Genomic DNA, 27,654 nt, shown 5'->3' on the forward strand with positions numbered 1-27,654 from the left:
GAGTGATGGCTTTCAAAGCAGAAGGTAACACTGTCAGCAAAAGCAGGTGTTAAAAAGCAGAGGTGGGTCAGGGATTGCTGCAGCTGTGTTTGGCAGGATTGTGGGGGGAGCGGGTGGGAACAGTGGGAAAGAGGCCCAGAGAAGCAGCCACCCAGAGAACTCAGACTCTGACCATCGTTGGTCGTCTTAAGGCACGTGAGGGTGGGTTTGGGTGATCTCAACATGCAGGACCCCATATTCATGACTTCAACAGCCTCCAAAACTAGCCTGAAGGTCTATGACTTCAGGTAGAGATCATCTTGAGCTGATCCTGCAGCCAGAAGACGTGGGCTGACCATGAACCTCATATACCTTCCTGGGGGAGACCTCTGTAGCTGACTCCTCAGAACCAGTCTAGCTCCCCAATCCAGGCTCGTGCCGAAGCCAATTCTGAACATCCTACTCCTTCATCTGGCAAGAAAATCTCTGTGGCAAACCGGTTCCCAAGCTTCACTTCTTTCATGCAAATTTTGCTGCAAAATCCTATCGTAACAAACAGCCCTGGGACTGCTCCTTGGAGCTCAGTGACTATGGGTGGGGTGCATTGTCTCACTTTCAGAAGTCATCGTGGTGGCGGTGGTGATGGGGGAGTATTATTGCTCCGAAACCCGTGGCCAGGGTCCTGTCAAGGGGTCCACGTGGGGAGTGGAGAGCAGAATGTGGGGAAGGGAATCACAGTGGCTGCACCGCGGGGCCTCTGAGATTCTGAGTGAAAGAGGTGTCACCCCACCCCCACTGGACCTTATCCACGGCCTCTCCCCTCTAGAGAGCAAAGGCTGGGGGCAAAGAGGAAAACAGATTCACATCGTAAAAGCTGCTGGGTCTTCAGCCAAGGAACAGCAAGTCCCAAACAAATTTACACAAGGCTGTTTGCAGGGAAGCATGTCACAGAAGCGTAACAATAAACAGCCGCGTTGGGCCAGCCACGCCGCTTCTGCCACGGAACAGCAGGCCCAGGAGCCGATCTCCCTTTGGTGGAACATTTAGACACACAAGAAGAGCACACACTGGTGGGGCCTTCCTCCCTGCAGCACCATCTGGGTGAAAAGGAGGTTAACATGTGCAGATTTGGAAGCAGATTTGGCTCTCCTAAACCTCAGTTCCCCCAGATTCAAAATGAACAGCATAGTATCCTCTGCCTCCCCACCCTCTTCTTCCTGTGGTGTCCTTTATCTCATTGAATTCAGTCTGGGGCCCTCACTGAAACAGGTAGAGAGCACCGCTTCCCACTCCCCTGCACCCAGCAACATCGGGAGAGCAGTTCCTGGGGTAACTCCCACTTGCCCAAAACAGCTTGTGCTTTGCCCTGGGAAGAATCAAGAGCCACAGTGGACTAGAGCCAAGGGACTTCTAGCTCCAGCTCTGCCACTAACATACTTGGTGGCTTGGGCGATGTCATTTAGCATCTCTGGACCTGAACTTTCTCTCTGTAACATAATCCAGGGTTAAATGATATTTGTTCATTGCAAAGCACAATGAGCTCCTTAGAGATCTAGTTCAGGGCTCCAAAAGCTACAGCCCACTGGCCCATCTTGTTTACAGCCTGTTTTTGTAAATAAAGCTGTACTGGGACCCGACCACACCCATTCATTTGCATATTGTCTATGGCTGCTTTCACACTACATGGCAGAGTTGGGTAATTGAGACAGACACCAACTGTGTGTATGGCCCACAAGCCTAAAATATTTACTATTTGACCCTTTATAGAAAGAGTTTTCCAACCACTGTTTTAGGCCAACACTGTCATTATACCGGCAAGGAAACGGAGGCATGGACAGGGCAAGCAATTTGCTAAAACTCATAGAGCAAGTCAGGGCAGAGGCCAGGAAAGCCCAGCTGTCCTGATTCACATCAGCCAAAAGTTCTTACCGGGCCCAAAGCTCTCTATCCGATTCTAAATATTGGGTGGAAGCTGTGTTGGGGGACAGAGTAGGCGGTTCCAGGGAAGTGAGTTCTGTGTGACTGGTGAGACGTGGGTCAGCGCGGGGCTGCTGAGCCTGAGGGCAGAGTCAGGTGGCCCTCCTAAAAGGCAGCGGCGTTTCAGGTGGGAATCAGATGAGAGCTGGCCTCTGGGGACATTTTAACCACAGGTCACAGATCTTGGTAAACTTTAGTTGGCCATTGAACTACGGGGAGACATTTTTTCTTGCCTCTTTCCTCACTGGCTTCTTCCTCCTTCTAGCATTTATTAATCTGACTGGTTAACCATTGACCCCAAATGCAGCCTCCTCTTGTTTCAAGCCTTGTTCTCCCTGTTGGCTTCAGAAAAGAAGCCAAACAAACCTACTTTTCTTCTCTTTCTTTTCACAGCCAGAGTCAAGTGATAAAGAGGGTGGGGTCAGGGGTGCCATGTTTGCTGTAAAAGACACACCCCCAAAACCTGGGCCCCAGGATGGGAGGGGGCCCTTCTGATGCAGACCAGTCATGCTCAGAAGGAAATTCAGCAGGGGCAACAGGCACAAGGCAAAAGCAACTTAATTTAATTAGTGTGGGGCGCATTTTAGAGAAGAGACTTATAAAGCGTTAATTTATCGTACATTGAACAAAGTATCCTATTTCCTGCTTCTAAACATGATTGTTGTTTTGCTTTAACTCCCCCCAGTTAAAGGGGAATGGTTTAGGGCAGGAGAACCATAACTACAGAAGAAGAAATAGAGACAGTCGCTGCTGCAGGGTCTGTGGCAATAAGGGAAGAGCCTGGGAACAGAAGGGCCTCAGAGCCTGGCATCAGCCCTGTTACCACTTTCCTGAGAAATCTTAGAATCCTCTAGAATGCAAGCTCCATGAAGGCAGGGATTTTATTTTTTCACTGCTGTGCTCCCAGCACCTAGAATAGTGTCTGGCATGAAGCAGGTGCTCAAATACTTGTTGAATGAATGAATGAATGAATGAATGCAAGATTATGGTCTGATCACCGGCCGCAGTCTTTCCCCAGGTGATGGAGGCTCCCCAGTGGTTCATTCAGAAGCTGCTCCACAACTGGGAAAGAAGCCACCAGGGCAAACTTCATGAAGGACAAGAAGACAGACTCTCTCCTGAGCCATTAAGACAAGCTCCAGAGAAACATCACACCCAAGGGTCGTATTTCCACCAAGTACCCAGTGACACCCAGACAGTGACCAACACAGCCTTTTCATTGTGATTCCACCTCTCATTTAAGGGGACTGTATATCTATAGGCAGTTACACTTTATTCTAATAACACCTACTAGTCAGTGAGCACCATTTTGTGTCAGGCATTTTATATATATTTTCTCACTATCTCACAATAAGCCTGCTAGGTAGGTATTATTATCCCCATTTTACAGATAAGAAAACAAGAGGTTAGTGAATTTGCCCAAGGTCACACAGCAGCATTTGGATCAGTCATAGGCTTGTCTGACCCCAGAGACAGTGTTCTTCCCACCGACCACACATTCAGCTCCTACCTAGCTCTGTGACCTTGGATACAAGCACATGGCAAAGCTCTGACCATCTTTCTGGGCCTCAGTGTCTGTTTTCTCAAATCCAAGGAGCCAAGCAATGTTATGTAGGAATGTTTTCCACAAGTGGGTCTGTGAACAGGTGACCTCATTCCTTAGTGGGCCACAACGTAATTTTGCTTTTGGAAGTTGAAATAACAGCACACTTTTTGAGGGTGGCTCAAAATGTTTCCTCCCCACTCAGTCTGGGGACATTTGGGGCCACCCTGCTAAGTCCTGGCCCTGCTTCCTTTTCTAAAGTAAAAACAAGCCCAGTCAGTCTCCCAGGACCAGCCTTGTTCCTCCTTTACAAGGGTCCCATCTTCTTTTCCATTTGTTCTGCGGAAGAGTGAGAATAAGCAGGTCCCTCCCGGGGGGCTGGACACAGGGCAGTGCTCTGACGTGGGGCCCCTGTGTTTGGTGAACACTTGTCTTCAGGCAGCCTCTCTGGCACCTGCACATGTGTTTCCTTCTGCAGCCGAACTGGTGGGGAGGGGGGAGAAGATGGAGGTGGTGGGGGGAGCTTCTGAAGGGTGTAAACCCAGGAGTCCTAATTCACTTGTTGCCCAACTGAGGAGATGGAGGGAATTCAGATCCTTAGATTAGAAGGAACATTAATGATAATCACATACCTGGTCTTCAAGCTTTTACTAGCTGCTGAATCCAGTGTGTAAAACAACTAAAAGACCATCTTTCCAGTTAAATCTAGAGAAGTGGGGCTGACAGCTCTCTTCTCCCATCACCTCAACCTGCCCTGCTTACAGGGGGACTCCAGGGGTCTCCGCAGAGCACTGTTGGAAATGAAAAATAATAAAAATTAAATAATTATAAAATATAAAAATAAAAATAATTTAATCTGACCAGAAGCCCCCAATTTTTCACCCAAAGTCCACTAAGGTGAGCCATTTACCAAGCTTGACCCCCTGGCTGATGGCAACACTGGAGCTCACATTCAGGACTGAGCCACTGTATTGATAAGCCAGTGAGAGGGTCAGGAAAGGGTCAAAGGTTGTTCTGGTAGGACACTACAAACTGGATGTGATTACCTGAGAGCCAGGCATTTCACCTGAGCCACACTGAGAACAGGTCACACTGAGAGCAAGGCCAGGAGTGATGTTCCCGCTTTGCTCTACTCTGGGGCTTTTGAACCTCCAAATCCATGCTCTTATCACAACCTCTTATTCTCCCAGTGCCTCACTCTTTGACCTTTCTTGCACCTGTTATGAAACCTCATCCAGATGTCCAGGTCCTTGGTCCCCCCATTTTCTCTAAGTCTATAGCTCTCTCCCAGTTTATTTCTTGTCCTATCCACCCTAGTGCCTGGATCCATCACTCTAAGCAATCTCTAGCCAGCACCCCAACCCTTCACTCTCAGGAGTACTGATCTGTATGCTCATCGATGACTCAGTGCTCTGCACCTCCAGAATTCAGTGTTCTGTCTCCTCAGTTCCTATCCTGTAACCAGGTGCTGCATGGGACTGGCTGGTGGGTGAAAATAGCAAGCCCAAGTTCCCCACATCTAAAGACAGGGATCAGTAACCAGGCACAGCTTGGTTATTCTCCAGCTTGACCTCACATTAGAGTCACTTGGAGAACTTTGAATCCATTGAGAAGCCTGAGCTCCACCGCAGGCCCAGTGAAATCAGAGTCCATGGGGGTAGGGAGCCCAGTACTGGTATTTTTTTTTTGACTTTTTCTTCAACATTAGCACTGGTATTTTTTAAATAAACTTTTAAATTTAATTATAATATACATCAGAAAAATTATATAAAAATCTTGGCAAATTTTCACAAAGTGAATACCCACACATTACTGCCACCTACCTTGAAGGGAAAAAGCACTGCCAGCAGCCTTAAACTTTCTGTACATTCCTTCAGCCCCGCCTCCCCAGGTGAGTAAGACTCTCCCGATTTCTAACACGGTATATTTGTTCTGACTATTTTTGATATTTGTAGAAGCAGAATTGTAGAGTATGAACTCTTTGTGTCTGACTTCTTTGATTCAATATTTTATTTGTAAGACTCACCTGTTGTTTTGGGTAGTTGCTATTTATTTTCATTGCTGTATAGTATTCCATTGTCTGGCTATCCACACAATATACATAACTATTCTACTCTTGATAAACATGTGCATTGTTTGTAGTGTTTAGCTCTTACAAGTAGTGCTGCTACGAACATTCTTGTGCATGTTTCTTGGCACATATGTGCATGCCTTTCTGCTGAGTCTATATGTAGAAGTGGAATTGCTCAGATACACGCATACATTCAGCTTCTGTGGATAATGGCAAACAGTTTTTAAAATAGTTGTACCACATTGGTGTTTTGCAAAAGCTCCTCATGTGATGCTAATGGGTGGCTGAGGTTGAGAACCCTGCCCGAGCCTTACTAAGGGTAGCCAACCATCACCCTGGAACCCCTCTCTTGTCTAAAGACTGGCAAGGGGAAGGGGGTGGGGAATCAATGGCCTCATTCCAGGAGACAGACTCCTTCTCTGCACTGTGGGGAAAGAAGGGGGCTACATCAAACTCTAAGGCCAAGTGAGACGGGGTCTCCACAAGCATCTCTCTTAGAGATTGGGGTGTCTTCAGGCAAGGGGACAGATATCTCATTGTGAGCCTACAGACAGTGCCCACTTCCTTTCTGGCCTTACCAGACTGGCTGATACCAACAGGGATTAGAAAAGACTGTGGAGTCTAAGCCTGCAAAGAGAAACAGGCACCCTTCCCGCCCACCCCCGTATCCTGCAGCCTTCTGAGTGTGAGTCTATATATTCCTGCTGCTCCCAATGAGCAAACGCAGAACGGGGAAAGGACAATAGTCACGGGGCTGCCCAGCAGTTGCCCAGTGAGGGAGGCCCCCTCACAAAGAGGGAACTGGGGAGGGAGGCTACCAGCAGGGCCCTGGTCCGAGGGTATGCTCTGTACCTGGAGGGACCAACATGGGGCTGAAAATAGCAGTCACTCTTCCCACAGAGACGACCGTATTGGTGGAGGCCACCAGCAGCTCAAAGAACCAGAGCGAGGCCAGGGATACCTCCTTACCATACCTGAGGCCAGAAACACAAAATGACCTTCACCTCCTTGGGCTCTCCTTCCTGCACCAATTCATAAACAGAGAGGCCTGGAATAGGAAGAGGAGGCTGGAAAGAACTGGCCTTGCCCCTTCCCCACATAAATCCTTCCAGGAGAGCCTGCACTGGGGGAAGGTAAACCTCTGAACCAGATGAGGGATTGATAAATGAAAGGAAGTTCAACTGAATTATTATTTTTTTAGATAAAATTCTTGTAACATAAAATTCACCACATTAGCCATTTGAAAGTGTACAATTCAATGGCTTTTAGTATCAATACATTCACTTGACTGAGATTTAATTAACTGAAAATGATGAAGCCTGTCCAAGGTACCATTAAGAGCTAGGATGAAAAGCAGGGATTTTCCCCTCACTGATTAGAGGGGTATGAAGGAAAATTTTGTGAGAATTCTGTAAACTTTAACACTGAGCATCTCCACTCCTCTATCCTACGGGCAAGTCAAAACTCAGCATACGCCCCAGAGTGAATGCATATCTTACCCCTCTACTCACCCCCTGGGGTGGAGGGGAAGATACCAGTTGATGCATTCGATCAGCCAAGCCCAAGTCCTGATCATCTTCCAGATTCCTTCCCCCAGACCTCTTGTCAGTCACAAAGTCTGTACATTCAACTGCTGAAATATCTCCCTGGTTCATCCTCTCTCTTTAGCCGTTGCTGCTGCAGCCTTTGCTGCGAGCGTGGCTGTGCCTCCCTGGACTGTGGCAGTAGCCGCCTCTCTGGCTTTCCTCCCTCCACGGCGCCCTCCAGATCTTCACAGGCTCTGCCCTGAGAGCTTTATACACCTGGCACCCAGGTGTCAGCATCAGGGTCACATTCACAGCAAGGCATTGCCTGACCACCAGCTGCTTGCCAGGCGTGCGCCACCATAGTTTAATGTTTTCGTTCTACTTCTTTCATCTTTTCCACCCTGCTTATCACTATCTGGAGCAATCTTGCTGCTTTAGCTGTTTACTGGTTTATTCTCAGTCTCCATTCTTCAACCCTAGAATATAAACTCTATTTGAGCAGAGACCTCACCTGCCTTGCTCTCCACCTCATCCCCTGCATCTGGAGCTGCCCTGCCCAGTACGATAGCCACGGGCCACGTGTGTGTGTGTTGAGCTTTTGAAATGTAGCTAGTGCAAGTTTGAGATGTGCTATTAAAAGTGTAAAATGTGTACCAATTTTGAAGATTTAGAATAGGATAACCTAAAATATCTCAACATTTTTTATATTGATTGCCTGTTGAAAAGACTTTGGAACTATTGGGTTAAATAAAATATGTTATTATAAAATTAGTTCCACTTGTTACTTTTTCCTGTTTTAAATATGGCTACTAGAAAACTTAAAATGACATACATGGCTTCCATTACATTTCTACTGGACATCACCGCCCTTGACCATTACTGGCTCAATGAAAGGTAGATTCTCAGTGAACACTTGTTGAATGAAGGAAGGTAGCCAAAGTGGTCTAAGAGCAAATCTCATCTTGTAACCACCTGCTAAAAACTCTTTTTTGATTCCCCATTTTCAGCTAGGCCAAATTTCTGTTTCATGACCCAGCATATGAGGCTGTCACAATCAGGTCCTGCATCTCCCACTGGTTTTATTACCTGCTCTTCCCCAACCAGGATAGAGTGTCTCTTTGCACATGGGTCTCCCTCTATTTTGCTGCGCCTCCTTCAGCGTGTCTACCGGTAAGCTCCCAGGCAGTTTTCAAGATGCAGTTCAGTGTCTTCCTTTCAGAAAATCCTTCCCTACTCTACAGGCAGCATCGCCTCATCTTCTGGCAGAGCGACCGGTCCACTATGAGGCTCCTTATTCCTGTGTACCAGATCCATTCAGGTCCCTGTCTCCTGTGCATCCTCACCATAGATCAGAGCTCCCCAAGGGCAAGCAGGGCCATGTCCTCGTCATCATTTATTCTGCAAACCTGGCATAATCTGCAGGGTGACTGGGTTCAGCTGCTGTGTGTGGTTCCCAATGGGGTCTGGAATTACAGTCAGATGGAGGCCAGGACTGGGGTCATCTGAAGACTCGACTGGGCTGGGCACCAAAGAAGGCTTCTTCATTCACACGCTTGGTGCCTCAAATGGAGTGGCTGAAGGAACTGAACCTGCCTAGGTGGCCCCTCCATGTGGTTAATTTAGGAGTCCTCACAGCACGACAGTCTCAGGATAGAGAACTTCTTATGTGTGGTGGCTTTCCTCACAGCAAATGTTCCCAGACACCCAGGGCACAACTGCAAGGCTTCCTATGACCTGCCTCAAGTCAAGCAACATCATTTCTGCTGCGTGTGATTGCCCCAAAGTGAGTCATGGGGAATTCAAGAAGAGGGGACTTCTTAAGGATGTGGATGTGGGAGGGGGAGATTCATTTGGAGGCACCTTTGAGGACCAACCACCACTAGTCTAATCTGAAACTTAAACCAGGAAAGGCAAGTGAAACTCAGATACCTTAAGTATCTCTGGGAACAACACAGGGCAAAAATAAATAATGTAAATACATGTGTTTAAATCAAGTACTTTCAACAGGGCTTTGGGCCTCACCTGTGTTATCATATTCTACACCATTCAAGTCATCAGGGTAAACCTCTAACACTTTGGGACAAATTAATATTTGTGAGTCTTTACAAAAGACAAGGCACAAGAGTTTGAGAGAGTGGCCAAAGTCATCTAGAGAAATCTATAGGAAACATTTGCTTAATGGTGGGGCAGCACTTAACAGTACAGAGTACAAGAATGTTCAACACTGTTATGTACAATAGCAAAAAATTAGGAAAGAACCTTGATATCCGATGTAACCGGCAGCCCATTATGCAAGCATTAAACACTGTCTAACGAATTTTAATGGCAAAGTGCATAACAAACTGTTAGGTGAGAAAAGAATCAATGTGCAAAACTGTGCATAAATATTATTCCGGTTATGTTCAAACATGCAAATGCATAGAAAAAAGACTAGAAAGGTATATATCAAAATTTCAATAATTAAGCAGAATCATGGGAAATGTTTTAAATTTTTCTTCTTTGTGCTTTTTGTATTCTGCAAGTTTCATACAATGAGCACATACTATTTTTATAATCAGAAAATAAAATTAAGAATGAGATGAAACGCCACTGAGAAGCTGGGGCTGCATCATGGCCCCAAGGTCCCCCAAAAGCCTTTTCTCCCAGGGCTTCCAGGGATCAATATAATTATGCCTGGTAATCATATCAATATAATTATCCCTGAGGCCTTATCAGATATTACCTTAGACCAACATTGTCTGGTCTCACATAAGTTTCTTAACCTCTCTAGACTTTGGTTATCTACTCTATAAAATTAAGGGTTTGGACAAGAAGATTAAATCTGTAGAACTGCAGAATTTACAAGCAGTTTCCCTTGTCTTACTCGATTCTCACAATAGCCTGATGTTAGAAGCAAGCTCAGTCTTATCATTGCCATTTGACCCATAAGAAAATAAAGGCTCAGCAAGGTAAGGTCACTAGTCCAGGGTCACATAGATGATAATAAATTAGGGGTCAGGATTCGAAATCAGGTCTTCAGGCTTTATACCTGGGCCCCTAACTACGAAGTCAGGGTTCCTTTCCTATATGAGCTGTAACGTCCCATCCTGTGATAAAATTCCAGCCAAACTTTCCATCTTCTGAGGCCACATGTACTAAGACTAATCTCTCCTTCATTTCCAGATCCAGGGATCGTCCAGGCCGCTCTGATGTCTCCTCTGAGTCACACACATCTCTAATTCCATCTGCTCTTCCTCAAATGGCATCGTTTGGGGGCCATGCAGCATTTCGAAATCTTAGCATTTCAGAACTGGAAAAGATCTCTAAAGGTCATCTGGCCTGAGCGGCTCCTGTCAGCCTTTTACAGACACCTTCTCATCTGAAAGCTATGTCCCTCAGCAATGCTCCCGAGGGGGTGCCCAGGGCCGGGACAGGCTGATAAATGCGCCCTTTCCCCGACTGAGCCGCCCGACATCTGCCAGGTTACCTTGATTCACAGAGGGAATGTGCAGTCTGCAAGGCAGAGTGACTCAGCCTTTTAACAGGGACATGGCACACAATGGAAAGATCTGAGAGTTCCAAAGGGAAAGAAAATCAGAAAGGCCAAGACAACTCCCACACAGACAGAGCCAGTTTAGAACAAATCCCAAGGGCCAAGAAGAAACCCAGGGGGGGAAAAAGAAATCTCTCTCCTGAGAGAGCTCTATTGTACGTGCTCTGGGTCAAAAGAGGCTCACTGTGCGAAAGGGCTCCGCCACCTGCTGGGACTCTCCAGAATGAGTTCTTTTTCTTCTGTCCGGGTTCAGCAAACTTCCGGCCTCCTCCGTCTAGGGCAGTGAGCCTGTGTGGCACCGGTCAGCCAGGGCGCTGGGGCTTGACAGTGTGGTGGCAGCTTGCCGAGCACTGGCACAAAGTTACTTAGTAAATACCACAGCTTTGATAATTTCTTGCTTCGTTAGTCTCTTGGGATTCTTTCCATCTGCATAAGAGAAAGAAGTTGCCCTTCCCTCTGCCCACAGACTCAGATGCTTTTATTTGGTGGACTTAATGGAAACAGATATCTATTTCTAATACCAACCCATTGGATAATATATTTTTAAACAGGTGGCAAGCACAATTTTTATAAAAGGAAAAAGTCCTCCCAACTCCCTCAACCTCATTGAGAGCTTTGTTAATATAGACATTCAAAAAGCTTTCTTCAGGTTGAAACAGAAACTTTTTATGGCTGGAGTCTCTTTTGACCAAAACGGCTTATACATGTGAAAAACTATTCCGCATAAAAATCTTACAATCGTTTTCCCCTCCAAATAACATCCTTTTGTCTGAATAAACATTCCTTCACTATGTCCAGTTTCAGGGAGATCACAGACTCTGAGGTCATATGCCTTTGTTTCTGGGATTCCGTGAAATCATGTCATATAAGGGAAGGGATTCCCATTAGATATCTGTATCAGAGAACCGTAAGGTCAGACCCCAGAAGTCCTTTCTCTCCACCCCACCTGATGTCAGAGTCCCTGTAAGGCTGGCAGGTACCAACTGTGTGTCAGGCTGGTGCATGCTAAGAATTTGGACGGCATTCTCATTTAATTATCACAACAGTCAAATGAAAGATGTGTAATCTCCATTTTCAAATGATGAAACAAAGTTAAGAGAGGTCAAGAAATGTGTCCAAGGTCACAGAGCTAGTTAATAAGAGAGCAGGGCAGAAAGGCTCCTGAGTCCCTCTCCTTCAGACGGTCACCCAACCGCTGCTCAAATCCCCCACTGGTCAGAAACTCATCTCCCTAGACAACCCAGTCCAGTTTGAGGCTGTTTAGATTGTTTCTGAGATTTCTTCCTTGTTCTGAGCTGAGGTCTGTCTCCTTGTAACATCCAACCACAAGGGTGATTTTATACCTCGGGCGCAGCAGGAGCCAGACTTGTCATTGAGGATGTTACCTAGAGGACATTCTAGAAGGTGTAAAATGGTGACTGCTTACTAGGGAGTATTATTTCCAAGCTGCGGGTCAGAAGAAGTTGAGGGTGGTTTCATACCAAGCCCTCACGCTGCCAAGGATATGGAACGCCGGGTTCTGAGACGCTTTTGGGGTGGTTAACACAGGAGAGGGAAGCAGACAGTAGATCACAATCCTCACACCACACTCATTCACAGGAAGACAGTCACCTCAGGAGGGACACACATGCTCTGATTAGACATAAGCTCAGGATCCCGCCTTGATTTGTCTGCAGGCCATTTCCTGGTTTTTGGATGGCGGTGACCTGGAAATACAGGCCACAGAGGCCTGGTTCTTGAAAGGTCACATGGAGGCCTCGCCAAGCTCCCCAGATACTTATACACTCTGCCTGCCCAGCCCTTTGTATATCCTCTTTACCACGTCATCTCATCATGGGCTGTTTGCATTAGTCTCTCCTCTAGACTGTGACCCTGTAGGGCAAGGGTAGCGAACTATGGCTCACAGGCAAAATCTGTCCCACCACCTGTTTTTGTAAACAAAGCTTTGTTGGAACGCAGTCGCTCTCATTCATTTTTGTGTTCTATGGCTGTTTTTCTCCGTAATTGCAGAGTTGAGCAGTTGTAACAGACTGTATGGACCGCAAAGCCTAAAATATTTACTATCTGTCCCTTTACAGGCAAAGTTTGCTGACCTCTGTTCCAGAGAGCAAGGACAGGGTGTCCTTCATCTCTGTATCTCCGAACTTAGAGCCATAGTTTCTTCATACGTAAAATAGCAATGATACCTTTGTCACGGAGATGTAGTGAAATACACAGGAGATGTCATATTTGGGGGCAACATACGTAAAACACCTAGCACAGTGCCTGGCATAGGACGGATACTCAATAAGTATTTAGTGAATAAGTGAATGAAATGGAAGGTCAATACACCCAAAATGAAATGACGGATGTGAAAGCACTTCACAAAACATAAAATGCTCTCCAAGGGCATGGTGGGTCCTTATCATCGCTGTCAATACAGAAATGTCTGGAGCAAAGTTTGCCCTTCCCTCGGGTTTCCCAGATCCTGATTGTATGAGTAAAATCTCACAGACAGTCTTAATTTAGGCTGATTCATATTCCAGTTTTTACGTGGTTCCTCTCCATGCGTCCCTTTGACCTCTCCCTCTAGGTACTGATCCTTAGCTTAGAGCTTGAGCTCCTTAAATAAGAGCTACACAATATGGACTGCTGTGGTGGTTTTGTGCTGGACCAGTCTAGCTGAGCTCAAATGACATTCCCCAGACTTCTCTTCTTTGTATGACCCTCTTTCCAGTTGGCCACAGAGAAACTGACGTGAGGTTTGGAAGGCAGAGGGAGGGAACAATCATTTCAGCTGAAGGTCCGTGCTACTGCAGCTCATGCATGTGCTTGTCACTGAACCTGTTCCCTCCCCTCCTTGGCGTGGAGAAGGACCCCATTCTGTAGCCTCTCCAGTTCCTGCTGAGTCCTGGGTCGGGCATGTGTGCAACTCCATGGCAGACGGCACAGGCTCCTTCCGTAGACCACCCACACTGTCAGGCTTGGATGTGATGAGAGATAGGCATGGGTCCCGGGTTGTCCTTGTTCCCTCCCACTTCAGATCCAGCTGGTCCTCCTGACTGACTAACCCTGCAGCAACTTCGCAACCACCAGGAGACACAGAGGTAAGAGTCTCCCCCAGAATTCTTCACCAGTTGTCCTGGTTAGTAACTTTTCTCTTCTGGACCTTTACTTCCTCAGCTTCTCTTGCAATAGTGTCAAGTCTAATCCCTATAAGAAATCCTTTACTTTGGGTCATCAAGAGTAGCTCTGTTTCTCTGATCAAACCATGAGGAAGAGAATCGCAAGGATGGGTTCTCTGAGTTGGTTCTGGAATTGTCTTATGGAATGGATTCTCTGTTTTCTGGAAAGGGTTCTCTGGTCTGATTATATTTAAAGTATTAATGATCCTGATGCCAGTGATAAAGAGGACACTGGTAGTCCACAGTAGGCAGTGGAAAAATAGCTACTTAAATGATCACCTGTAACACCTATAATTAAGTGTCCAGAGAAGGCAAGGCTTTGGACGACCAAGTAGTTGCTGTCATAGAACATTTTAGTGAAAACCCAGCGGGGAGAAGGATTGCTAGGTAGCTCCAAAGTGTGCTGGAGAACTTACAGGAAGAATATTAGGATCTTAAGGGCTTTTAAGTCTCCAACTCAAGGTCTGGCTAAGGAAAACCAGTAGCTCCTATGGCTAAGGGACCAAGATTTCTCAAAATCAAACCCAAAGTCTAATCTTGGGGTGAATAATGCAAATTGAAATCATGACCTCACAGGGTCTCTTATGTTAAAGTTAGGACATTGGCTGGGGAGAAAGGGACCCTGAGTATTGGGATAGAGACATACGGGCAGATTCATTGTTCGTTTTAGGAATAGACATACACAGCAACTAGTAGACTCTCCACATTGTTTCCCTTATCCATGGAGTAAGGGTCATTAAGGTAAGAAAAGTCAAGTGGAAGCCAATAGAATCACTTCTACTTACAAGAGATTAAAGAAATACCACAATCCTGTAGGTATGGCAGAAATTAGTGCCACCATCATGGACTTGAAAGATGCAGAGATCCCACTACATCCCCATCCAACTAGCTTGTCTGGCCTGATAAATTGATCTTGGAGAATAACAATGGATTATCATAAACTTAATTGGTGTAACTACAACTGAAACTCCTTTGCCAGGTGTGGTTTTTCTGCTGAAGAAAGTCAACACAACCTCTGGCAGCTGTTGATCTGGCAAACGCTTTTTTTCTCTATTCCTCTTGATAAAGACCACCAGGAGCAGTTTGCTTTAAGCAAGCAAGGCTAGCAATACGCCTTCACCGTCCTGCCTAAGGGCTATATTAACTCCCCAGTCTACTGTCATAATCTAAATCCCAGGGACCTTAATATCCTCTCCATTCCATGGGAAATCATACAGGCCTACTATGCTGATTGGTCCTGGAGGGCAGGAAATGGCAGCTACTCTGAATACCTTGGTAAGAAAAATGTAAGCAGATGGAGGAGAATGAATCCCTCAAAAAATCAGGAGCCAGATCTTTCGGTGAAATTTCTAAGAGTCCAGTGATGAGGACATGTTGAGATGTTCTGTCCAAAGTGAAAGAGAAATTGCAACATCTGGCCTCTCTTACCTCCAGGGAAATGTCAGAATGCCCAGTGAACCTCTGGATTTTGGAGGTAGCTGTACTTCATTTGGTCATGCTGCTTCAACTCATTTATTGAGTAACTGAAAGGCTGCTAATTTTGAGTTGGATCCAGAAAATGAGAAGACTTTGCAACAGATCCAGCCTGCCACACAAGGTCCTCTGCCATCTGAATGGAACATAAGAGTCAGTAGATCCATGTGTACTAGAAGTGTCTTGTGGCAGACAGGGAGCTTTACGGAATCTTTAGCAGGTCCCCCATACATAAGTAATAGCATAAACCTTTAGGATTTGAGTGCAAACTTGTACCATGCTCTGCAAGTAATTATTCTCCCTTTAGGGAAGTTTCTATATTGCTATTGCTATTGGGCCTTCTGTGGGCCAGCAAATTACCATGAGACCTGAGCTGGCCGTTATGAATTGAGTTTTGTACTTGTGAGTTCCAGATTGTCCCATGTTCTCTTTCACTTCATGTCCAGTGTTTCTTCCCAACTCCTTTCCTGCTGACCTACAGTAACTTCAGGCCACCATCAAGTGCAGAGTTTTCCGTAGTCATTATCAGCGTGGCTTTGTGGTCCCTGGTGGGTGAATTTTCTCTGATCCTCCAAGTGTCCCCTTTCAGATCATCACTTTTCCAGCTTCCACAACAATTGTGGAGGTCAAATTCCTGTAACAGATTCTTTATTCTATACACTTATAGTGGTTCTGCTTTCCTCATCAAACCCAAATGAGTATAACTGCCTGTTACGTACATGTTTGTGTTTACTTTCAGAACAGCTTTGCCTGGCAGATTTAATCCCCCGAGTTTTACTGATAAAGAGGCTGAGAACCAAACAGTTTGCCAAGGATCTCATTCTACGAACACTGGAATCGGATCCCACCCATGTCCATCTAATTCCAGAGCTGCCATCTTTGGGGCTTGGGAGGAGCCTAAAGTCTTTGTCAAAATGCTACCGGGTCCATCCTTTGGGTGTCTGGTCTAAGTTGTTTCCAAAGGCATCTTGGTCAACCCAGCCAGTAAGACTTTGGAATCTGCTCATTTAAGTGCTCTTCTTTCTCTGTGCCCTGTTTGGGTTAATATTAAATATTAAAACATGTTTAAAGTATGAAATATTTCAAATATGCAGAAAAGTCCAGAAAATAATATAGCAGACATTCTTGTACTCAGCCTCCAAAATTGCCATACTCGCTTCAGCGTGATTTTATTTCCTATCTTAAAAAACAGAAAAACAAAAAAATATGTTGCAGCATTGTTTACCAATAGCCACCAACATAGGAACGGATAAATAAATGTGATGTTCAAGTGCAAATAAATACCACCTAGTAATTAAAATGGATAAACCAGATCAATATTTTAGAGGGAAAGGCAAATTGCAAGTGTAAAAGAACAATACAATAGGACTTACATACATGTTAAAAACCAACGGACCCATAGCAATACATGGCTACAAAATCTTGAATTCTTTTCCAGAACTGTTCCCTCAGGGTTTTTACCTTGCCTCAGTGCATTTTTGATTACTTCCATCATTGCCTCCATTTCCTTCTCAAAGATTTTTCTGAGATATTTTATCTCCTTACAACTCAACCTCTTGGCACCAGCCGCTGCCCACAAGGAGCCAGCTTCTGTAACCCCATTCAGAGATTTGCAACAATCTTCTGCATATTAAAGCATAAATTATGGGCCTTTCCCTGAAAAAGTAACTCATCATACTTATTTCCAATATTATAGCTCTTTAGACCTGGAATTGATCTGGCAGCACACCGACCTCCAGTTATTTGTCTGGGATGCCCTTCAAACCTACTTTAGTCCTAAAACCTAAAAAAGATTGGCAACACCAGGTTTTGGTGAGTATGGAGAAGTGGGAATTCTTGGGCCTTGCTGGAGGAAACGTAGGTAGACTGGTGGAAGCACTCCGTAAGGCTCTTTAGCAGTATATACTAACGATGAAGCTACGACTATTTCTTGTGACCCAGTAACTCCATTCTCAGGATAATCCCAACAGAAATGTATCCACATGGATAAGAACATTCCCAGCAATACCATTCAGAATAGTCCCCATAAAAGAGCAACACAAACGCCCATCAAAAGTCAAATGGGGGGCTTCCCTGGTGGCACAGTGGTTAAGAATCCACCTGCCAATGCAGGGGACATGGGTTCGAGCCCTGGTCCAGGAAGATCCCACATGTCGCTGATCAACTAAGCCTGTGTGCCACAACTACTGAAGCCTGTGTGCCTAGAGCCTGTGCTCCGCAACAAGAGAAGCCACCACGAGGAGAAGCCCGCACACCGCAACGAAGAGTAGCCCCGTCTTGCTGCAACTAGAGAAAGCCCGCACGCAGCAACGAAGACCCAATGCAGCCAAAAATAAATAAATAAGAAAATTTATTTAAAAAAAGTCAAATGGGTAAGTAAATCGTGGTATATCTTTACAGGGCTGTGGTGGAAACGCAAACTGCAGGCTCACACCAGCATGGACGGTCTTGCTCCTAATGTTGAGAAAGGGAAGCCAGACACAGAAAAGTACATGCATGTGAGTCCATTGTATGGAGGTCAAGTATAATCAAAATGAAATCTTGGTGTTCAGGAACCAGGGGTACATACTTAGGTGATGGGAGGAGAGAAAAGCAGCGAGGTGGTTGCCATAAAAGTCAAGACGAAAGTTATTTTTGGATGGAAGGGGTGTGACAGGAAGGGGCATTGGCGTGCTGACAGTGTTCTGTTACTTGACCTGAGTGGTGGTTATGCAAATACTCCTTTTATAATGGTTTGCTTTGCTGGTATGTTTTTCAGACTTTTTCTGCATGTATGTTGTCTAATGGTTTTTTAAACCCCACGTATCACAGCACCCTGATCATTTTACAGTGAGAATGTAGAGGATGATTTGCAGGATTCTTTGGGGAAACCTCAAATTCTCAAATGCCATTCTGGCAGTATTTTTTCCCATCAAGCTTCATTTTCCGACCAAGAAATGACACTTTCTTAAACCTCTTCACTTTCAAAAGAGGCTTTTTTTTTTTTTTTTTTTTTTTTTGCAGAAAAACATTGTAGCACTTAACAGAATTGTCATGTGTTTCCAGACGGAGAGTAAAAGCAGAGAGGATGAGCCCCTCCCACGTGAGCAAAGGGATGCACCAGGCGCCCCCTCTTCACAGTGCAGCCTGTGTAAAGTCTGATTCACAGACCGTCGGGGATGCTGGCGAATGACCGATACCAAAACCAAAAAGCACCAGGCTTGTCAATACAGTGACAGCCGACAGAGTTACTGTGCAATTTGTTCGTTCCCTTTCACAGAAGAGGAAACTGAGGCATGGAGAAGCTGGTCAATTTCCCATCTAGGAAGATGAAAACCCAGGCATTGGCTAGAGGCCTTCTGACTCTGGAGCCTGTGGGAGTAACCACCAAACCATCCTACCATCCGCCTACCATTGTCTAAACTGGGGCTCGGCACGTATTTGAGAATCTTTAAATTCTCCCTCTCCCCATGGTCAAACAATCAATTATTTTTCTTTTCCAAAATATCTTTTGATTCTGTCCTTGATTTTAATTACCTCAGCCTAGCATTGGCCAACCTAATTCCTCATCTGGTTTATTGCAAAAATCTTCTACCTGTTCTCTCTACATCCAACTTCTCTCTCTCCAGCTCTGAGTCCTTTGATGGCTGTCCATTGCCATCTTGTCAAGTCTAGACCCTCACCATGACTTAGGGCGCCCTTCAGGGCCTGGCCCCTGACTTTTCTTCAAGCCTCACCTCCTACTCCTCTCTTTGCATATCTACCCACTAGTGACCCCAGAATATTTACTGTACCCCCATGCACCAGGGATGTTCTAACCACAGTACTTTTTTCTAACAGCCCCTCCCCCTGCCCCCTCCACCACCTCTCTCCCAGTCATCCTTCCAGACTCAGTGCAAATGCCAGCCCGTCTGGGAAGCATTCCCTGATGCCTTCCAGCCAGAACCTATCTCCCCAATTTCTCTGCATCTCTCTTGTCATCTTTATCAGAGCCTGCCCTAGCTGATATTTGCACAGCTGTGACTGCCTCTAGACTGTAAACTCTTGAGAACAAGGACTGTGTCTTATTTACCTTCTGATCTCCAAAGTCTGGCATAGAGCCTGACATATACTAGCAATTCGGGTAGTATAAATGGATCTATATCACCCACTTGAGTCTGTGTCCAGTGGAGAGGACTTACACGGCACTATGGTATTCTCTTGTCCTGACATTCTGGCCTGGCTCCTCCCAGAGCAAACAGCTAAAGCAGAAGTCAGGTGGATGGAGTCTTTTCCCGGCCAAAAGGAGACACCTGATACTGGAACGGCTCAGAACACTATTCATTTGGGGTGCAAATCTGGCTGGATGCCCACCTGAAATAGACTTTTTCTGCCCCAGTCTGGGACTCCAAAGATTCCGCCAAGGTGAATCAGGACAAGAAGTGGAAAATGCCTCATTCACATTTTACTGAGAAACTTGAACGAGAAATCAATGTTTCAGGCCCAGCCCGTCCTGCTTTCCCAGACAGGACTCCTCGATTCTCCAGTCAGCCCTGAAAGGAGCTGTAGCAGGAATAGCACAAAGCTGCAGTGAAGACTTTCGTGTGGCTTTCACTGTTAGAAAAACACCATCCCCCTCTGGATGCCTTCAGAACACAGATTCACTGAGAATCTGGCTTTTCTTCTAGGCAGGGCATGGGGACTATTTTTCAAGAGACAGCACAAGCATAATTGCTGGAGAAATATACATGGTTAATTTCCCTTGAGCCCTTGAAGCTTTCTTCCTTCAATAAATCATCCTGTGTGATTGTGTGACCTGAGACCTGGAAGTGGTTTTGTCCTGGCCCCGAGCTGTGGCCTCCAGAGAGAGGGACTCTGTCCCATTTGGACACCCACACGAACACACACGATGCTGCCTTGTTCTTACACAAATGGGCAGACCAGATGGAGTTGTTAGAGCCTTTTATCCATAGGCCTTTTCAAGAGCTGAGCAGATACCTGACGACCTGCCTGCCTTGTAAATTAAAAGGCACGGGAAATGACTGTGTTGAGAGAGATACTGAGGGCTGCAAGCATGAGCAAAGAGATGGCGTGGAAGCCTTGGAGAAGTCCAGTGTCAGAGTTGGCAGAGACAGTAGGAATTGTCCTTGACAAACCTCTCAATCTACAGAGCAGATCACAGACATCCACAGAGGAAAATCTTGTTGCCAGTGTTTTCTAAGGACTGCCTCTTAAGATCACCTGGGCAACTGGTCGCAAATGCCACTTCTGTCCCATCCCAGACTCAGCCTCTGGGAATTCCCCCAGGAACCAGGGTATTAACCAGCTTCCATGTGATTCTGATGTGCCCCCAAATTTGGGAACCTGTGCTAAGCTCTCTGGTCTTTCTGCTTAGGCACCGGCTGGGTCCAACCTTCTCGTAGGCCTCTTCTGGCTCTGTTTGCCTGTCCCTCCATCTACCATCAGCCCATCCTGGGCTTTCTCGCCTCTAGATCATTTCTCTCCCCTGACAATGCTCTCCCAGCCTCCCTCCCCAGCCCCCCATCTAAGGTCCTGGCATTCTAAACTGCTAACATCCCCCAACCCCGATCTAACTCCAGGAGTGTTCCAGATGGACAGAGCCCCAGAGAGGATCTAAGGCCTCCTCCTCCTCCTGTCCCCCATCCAGACACATTCCTTCCTCTGTTTCCCCTTGTGTACAAAGTGATGACGTTAGTCATGGAAGCAACAACACCTGCTGTTTCCAGAAGCCAGAACCACTGTGTGGTCTCAAGAGGGGTTTGTAAGATGATAAGGGATTTTGAATTTGGGGACTTGCTCAAGGCATCTTATAAATTGCCTCCTGGGATTATTTTAAAAGACATAACCATTTTGCCAAATGTCTCTGTAGACTTCTGGTATATATGGTTTAGAGCTTTGCTGAATTCATGCAATGAAGCTTTGGTTGTTATACTGTTTCCTCCACCCACCCACTTCCAGCCATCAGCCATTCATTTAAGTGAAGGTCATTCTGAAATTCCTTCACGAGTGATATTTACTTGAAGGCAGGACTGTCTAGCCTTAAAGGAAGCACAGAAGGGGGATGGAAACTCACGACTCTGGTAAACCTGGGCCACATTCCTTCTTCACCTCTTGCAGCTCTCAGACCTGGAGAACTTTCCTACTCCTGTCTAGAGCTTCAATTTTTTCATCTGAAAAGGGATTGTCACATCTACCTTGCAGATTAGTGTAATAAAGTCTAAAACACAGTGCCCTTTGCAGCCTGGAATTATAAACGGAAGCCCCCAGAACTCCAATCTGAAGTCTCACCCATGGGGTGGACGCACCGCCCAGGCCCCTTCCCAACTGGGGCTCCAGATTGCTGTCACTTGGGACTTCCCAGCTGCTGTTTGGATCTGGAAGTAGGTGTCGCCCAATTTGGTGAAGTATACCCTGTTATTTTCCTCTAATATTCTTATTCCTTTCCTTCTAATGATTGTATATTAAAATTAAGTTAAATCACCTTTCATGAAAGAGGTGATTAAAGCTGAAAAAAATTAAAAAATAAAAAAAAAATAAAACACAGTGACTGATGCTGACACACAGTGAATATCCCGCTCCTGTTTCTTAACTTCACAGACTGCTATTTCAGACCATGTACTGCAAAATTCTTTGGCCTGGTTCCCTAAGCTCTAAGATCCTTCCTGGTAGTGAGAAGGTCCTTCTGGAAAGAACTAAAAGTTGTTGAAGAGAGAAGAGTTGTTTGAGTCATTACCATGGAAATGACAATATCCCAAATAAGCACTTGGGATGCACTTGGTCTTGGTGGCTTCCTTAAGAGATATAGGGACAAATTACCTGAGTTAGACTTGATGACCACCAAGGTTCTTCCCATTTTTATGATTCTGTGACAACCAGTTTGACATGGCATTCAAGGCCCTCATAATCACAATCAAATCTGTCTTACAGGTTCATCTAATATTATTCCTCTAAACCCCATAATTCTTCCAAGCCATTCAGTTTACCATGTTCCATGAATATCATGCCCCTTCCTGCCACCAGACTTCTGATTCTCATATTTTCCATCCCTCCTTCTTCATCCCAATATTAAATTCCACCCATCCTTGGAGGCCCTCTTCCATCAAGCTCCTCCTGCTTCCCCAGCTGTGGTCCACCCCTCCAGCCTCCCACCTGCATTTCTCTTAGGGTGCTGATGTTAAACCACCTTGTGTTCTGGGTATGAGGGAACACATTTTTCCAGTCTGGGGATTCTTTGAAGATATATAGTGGGTCTCAAGTTTATTCAAAGTGCCCCTAGAACCTCGTGCACGGAAGTTGTCCATGGAATGTTTGCTGAATTGAGCCAAGGAATCCCAAGGATTAATTCACATACAATAAATCTTAGGCTTTATTATTTTTCTTACTTAGGGCATGTTGGTAACAAGGATCAAACAATTTTAAATGACAAGAGTGGTCACTGAAAGGATATAGGGGACGATCACTGACCTCCAAGGACAGGAAGGGAGTAATACTGGGTCACAGGGGAACAGAAAAGTCCCTCTGTCCTTTAAGAACTACAGGATCTCTCATCTCTAACTCTTTCTGCATAACAACTCCATTCTCCTCTTGGCAGACTAGATGGACCACTCTGCAAGACTCTTATTTTTCTCTCTTGCATAATTTAGGCTTGCTGTGACTTCTACTTTGTCATACACAGTACTAGCTACTGTCCTGATATCTCAGGACCTTTCAATTCAAGCATACTCCTAACTTGAGTCTCTATGTCTCTCAGCTCAAATTATTTCAAAAAAGAAGCTGATGGGCTTGCCCAGACAGTAGCCCAATGTCACGTGTCCATTCTTGAGCCAATCAGCTGATGAGGAGCCATGGTACATGATACCAGTATGACTTCCTGGGTCCCACCCTTTCATCAAGAAAAAAGTTTGACGAAATTGAGTTAGTTGTAGTGAGGTGGATGGACCTAGAGTCTGTCATACAGAGTGAAGTAAGTCAGGAAGAGAAAAACAAATACCATATGCTAACACATATATATGGAATCTAAAAAAAGAAAATGGTTCTGAAGAACCTAGGGGCAGGACAGGAATAATGACGCAGATGTAGAGAATGGACTTGAGGACATGGGGAAGGGGAAGGGTAAGCTGGGACGAAGTGAGAAAGTGACATGGACATATATACACTACCAAATGTAAAATGGATAGCTAGTGGGAAGCAGCCGCATAGCACAGGGAGATCTGCTCCGTGCTTTGTGACCACCTAGAGGGGTGGGATAGGGAGGGTGGGAGGGAGAAGCAAGAAGGAGGGGATATGGGGATATATGTATACGTATAGCTGATTCACTTTGTTATAAACCAGAAACTAACACACCATTGTAAAGCAATTATACTCCAATAAAGATGTTAAAAAAAAAAAAAGAAAGAAGTTTGCGGGAGGGTTGCATTGCTTTTCAATGACTGGTCATTGGTTGGATTGTCATCCGTAAATGAATCTAAGACAACAACGTCTACAAAAAGCAGTGAAGGATACAGAGAGATTACAATATAGGTCTTCAATGTGGACCTAAAAGTCAAAGTGTTGGCTGTTTCCCAGTGGTTTCACAGGAGGCCCTTGGATGCTGCCAAATATGGGTCTCTGGAACCTGTGGGAGCTGAGGCCACTTGAAGGTTGGCTCGATCTCCCTTGGAACCTTCCACTTGTATTTGGGTTTCCTTCCCAGGAGACACGTGACTGGAGTGGGGAGGCCCAACTTGATGGATATTTCTGGTCTGATCTCCTAGTAATCAGCAGCGGTGATGCTGGAGTTGACAGGATGAGGACCTGGGAGAAAAGGAAGAGAGTGGGGATGGAGGTGAGGATCCTGGGAGTCAAGTGCATACCCACTAAGTCACGTAGAGCATGCTGGAAGAGGACCCTGAATGTCAGTTAAAGCAGGTTCAGGCCGATGCCACAGGTTGATGCTTGGGCACTGTTTTTGCCATCCTTCTGGATTGTACCCTTCAGCATAAGACATGCTGTAGTATCTCCCACCTTAAAATAATTCTCCATTGACCCCTTTCATCCCTCTCTACTGACTACCCCAGTTTTCTATTCAACTGATGAAGATTCCCAAATTCACACTCCATCTGGAGAGTTGCCCACAGAACAGGAGGATCAGTTCTTTGCCACAGAGATTTGGTGAGGCCCAGAGGATGGTGCTTTGCAGGAACTTCTAAGCCCTTCAAATTTACAAACCACTGCATCTGCTCTTATTACCCTCATTGGCTTAAACATTGAAATACCTTAGTGCCAAAGGGGGGAGCCATGTGGTAGCATGCTTCCTCCACCACGGTCCCCTCTCACTGAGTTCTCCCCCCATCCTCTTCTATCTTCAGGAGACTCTTACTCACCCTTCAATGCCCCATTTAAAAGTCTCTTCTGAGAAGCCTTCCCTGACTTCACAGCCAGAACAAACCTCTCCCTCTTCTAGACTCCATTATCCCCTTGCACTTATCATGAAGGTAGCATTTGTTGTGCTCTACTTGGGTCTCTCTGACAAGCCTGCGTGCTCCCTGGTGGCAAGAAACACATCCCTTTCATTTTTATGGTGCTTGACACCTATAGCCTCTGAGGATTGATTGAAAGAAGACCCGGGTTCTTTTTTCCCCACTTACTCTTTGTGGGATATCCAGCAAGACTCAATTTCCCTAAAGCTGAGTATGTTCATCTCTAAAACAGCGTCAGAAATTAGCTTCACCCCACCTACTCAAATCCTCTTGAGACCAGCAATGGTGAAAGCTTCACAAATCCTAAAGAACTGCTGGAGTGTGTGGGGATTCTTCTAGGTGCCTATTGCACTGTTCTCAGGGACACCTGCTGACCTGGCCCAAGATAGAACGTCATTACAGCCATGCATGTTTTTGTTTCTATGGCTGGATTACAAATCGTGAGTTGCCCTTAACCCTGAATACTGATGCCAGATGCACCTCCCTTGCCTGTGTGGATCCTTCCTTAGTCCAGGGCAACAACCTCACACTAGCACCTGCAGTTTTTCATGAGGTGCCTAAAAACTGTAAAAGGAAGGACAGAATTAGAGCCATTTTCTTAGGCTTGCTGTAGGGTTTGTCTTAGTCCCCATCCACAGGGCACTGGTGGGGGAAGCAATTTCCTTTCTCAAGCTCTCCGTTCATTCACTGACTCATTCACTCACTACTTCAGTGCCCTCCCTCCTGTAAACAAGCAGGGGATGCAGAGAAGGGGGGGGGGTGGGTAAGCGCTTTGACAGGGCTTTGTGATGGTTCTCGGGAGTGCACAGGGGAAGCACTTATAGGGGACTCCAAGGAGAAGCTTCTAGTGGAGGGTGACACCTGAGCTGACGCTTGAAAGACAGGACTCACCAGATGCCTTTCAGGAGGATGGAGAGGGCTTTCCTTTGCGGCAGAAACAGCTTGTGCAAAACTTGGAGGTAAGTGAGAACGTGGTGTGCTCAGGACAGAACAGGTCGTTCAGAGCGGCTGGAGTGTAAAGCTAAGGGGTGCGTGGGCAGAGATAAAGCCAGCGCAGGAGGCAGGAGCCAGACCGGGAACGGTCCGAGGAGCCACGACTTCGGACCTGTTGGGAGAGATGCCTGAAATTCCACCTCTAACACGTGCCGGAGGTCACGCAGTTAGCCTGCGGAGGAACACGTCTCAGGCTCCTGGGCCGAGCTCTCTGGCTTCCTTCACTCTTCCTTAGGTGGCCGCTGTGTCCGGCCACACGCCAGCCCGAGCCCTGAGCCAGGGCGGGGAGGATGCCTGCAGCGCCGGCAGGTCCACGTGCTGCCGTCAGAGCCTCTGGGCTGGGACCAAGGAGCCGCCGGGAGGCCGGCAGTCCACGCGGCTCCCCGAGACACCCATGCCTTCCCTTCCCTGGTCAGTTTTCATAAAGATGTGTTGGTTCAGGAGGCCGGCAGCCAAGGAACGCCGATCGGGACCCCCTCCCTCCGCAGGCTGCGCTTTGCCTCCTGCCGCCCCTCCTGGCAGGGGTGGAGGGTGGGTGTGGCCGCTCGCGCCCCCTGCCCGGCTCCCCGCCCGCCCCGCAGCCTCGCGCCGGCTTCCAGCAAGAAGCCTGCGAGCCGCACAAAGGAAATGGCAAGAGGGTGAGTCACCCCGAGGCTCGCTGCTGTCTGGGCTACAGCCCACAACAGGACCTTTGTGCTGCGCTGCCGGAGGACCAGGGGGACAGCCGCGGGGAGGCGGGCCTTTCAGGGCGCTGACTAACGCCCCGGGAAAAGGGAGGAATCTCCACCGGAACGGGACAGACTTCTGGGCGCTGCCACTCTGCCGAACCACGGCTGGGGGCACTCAGATGCCGCTTATCCTTGTGTGACCCGTGTACCATCTCGCCCAACTGCTTGTCCCCTCCGAGAGTACACTCTGTTGTGCGGAGGTCTGTTTCCTTCACAGGGGTGTGACAGACTGGAGGCCTGGGGCATAGCCGTTCAACTCTCTCTTTCTACCACAGTCCCTAATGCAGCACTGAGAAGATGCTGGAGATGGATGGAGGGATGGATGGATGGATGGATGGATGGATGGATGGATGGATGGATGGGTAGATGGGTGGATGGGTGGATGGATGGATGGGTGGATGGATGGATGGGTGGATGTATGGGTGGATGGATGGGTGGGTGGGTGGATGGATGGGTGGATGGGTGGATGGATGGGTGGATGGGTGGATGGGTGGATGGGTGGGTGGGTGGGTGGATGGGTGGATGGATGGGTGGATGGGTGGGTGGGTGGGTGGGTGGATGTGTGGATGGATGGATAAACAGGTGGATGGAATAATTCATTCACACAAGCACAGCATGTGAGCAGCTAGCCCAACACCCTTATTTCACAAAAGGGGAAATGGAGGCCCAGACACGGGAATGATGAGAGCCAGTTCCAACAGCGAGTAGGTGGCAGCTCTAGAATGTGGGTGCCATGCTGCCAGGCCATGTAACAGCTGTAGTGTGGCTCAGGGAACACCTGGAGGGCATGACTGATGTGTGAGCAGAAGTCAGAGTGATGAGAACCCCCAGTGGGGATAAGACAACCACCAAGGGCAAGGTCAGGTCCTAGGGACTTATTGGAGAGTGAGAGAGAGAAACCAGAGCAATCGGAGGCAGGGTTCCAGGCCTTGAGGTGATTGCACGCAATCTCTTGGTCTAGGCTTGTCATAGGGTTTAATAAGATGAGGAAAGAATCAGCATTTGTTGAGTACCTAGTGTATGCCCGGCATGGATATTTAATCCTTTGCACAACCCTGAGGGTGATATCATTACAGATAAAGAAGGTGATGGGAGACCAGTGCCCTCCGGAACAGTCAGTTGCCAGCTCCGTCAGGGCTTCAGAGTGGCAGTAACGTGGTGGAGCCACCGTGTGACAAGATTGGGTTCTCAGCCTGGCAGGCCCAGAAACTCAGTCCGTATCCTTGGAGGG

General features: G+C 46.8%; 2 long non-coding RNA genes across 3 annotated transcripts in view; one reads left to right on the forward strand and one right to left on the reverse strand.

Moving 5' to 3' along the window:
* Nucleotides 1-26,764, reverse strand: LOC309660679. Of its 2 annotated transcripts, none has more exons than XR_014263535.1 (3): nucleotides 26,343-26,764; nucleotides 10,813-24,037; nucleotides 1-4,290 (listed from the first exon to the last, which is right to left on the reverse strand). It is a non-coding gene; the product is annotated as an uncharacterized lncRNA (long non-coding RNA). The 2 variants fall into 2 exon arrangements; XR_014263536.1 differs by lacking the exon at nucleotides 26,343-26,764 and adding an exon at nucleotides 25,808-26,215.
* The window catches only part of LOC309660692, a 29,084-nt gene continuing 26,059 nt past the window's right edge, over nucleotides 24,630-27,654 (forward strand). The window contains exon 1 of the long non-coding RNA XR_014263549.1: nucleotides 24,630-25,661. This is a non-coding gene — a long non-coding RNA (uncharacterized lncRNA). The remainder of the gene's footprint in view (nucleotides 25,662-27,654) is intronic.

The sequence above is a fragment of the Balaenoptera physalus genome (assembly GCF_965194825.1).
Source record: "Balaenoptera physalus genome assembly, chromosome: 4".
Classification (NCBI taxonomy): Eukaryota; Metazoa; Chordata; class Mammalia; order Artiodactyla; family Balaenopteridae; genus Balaenoptera; species Balaenoptera physalus.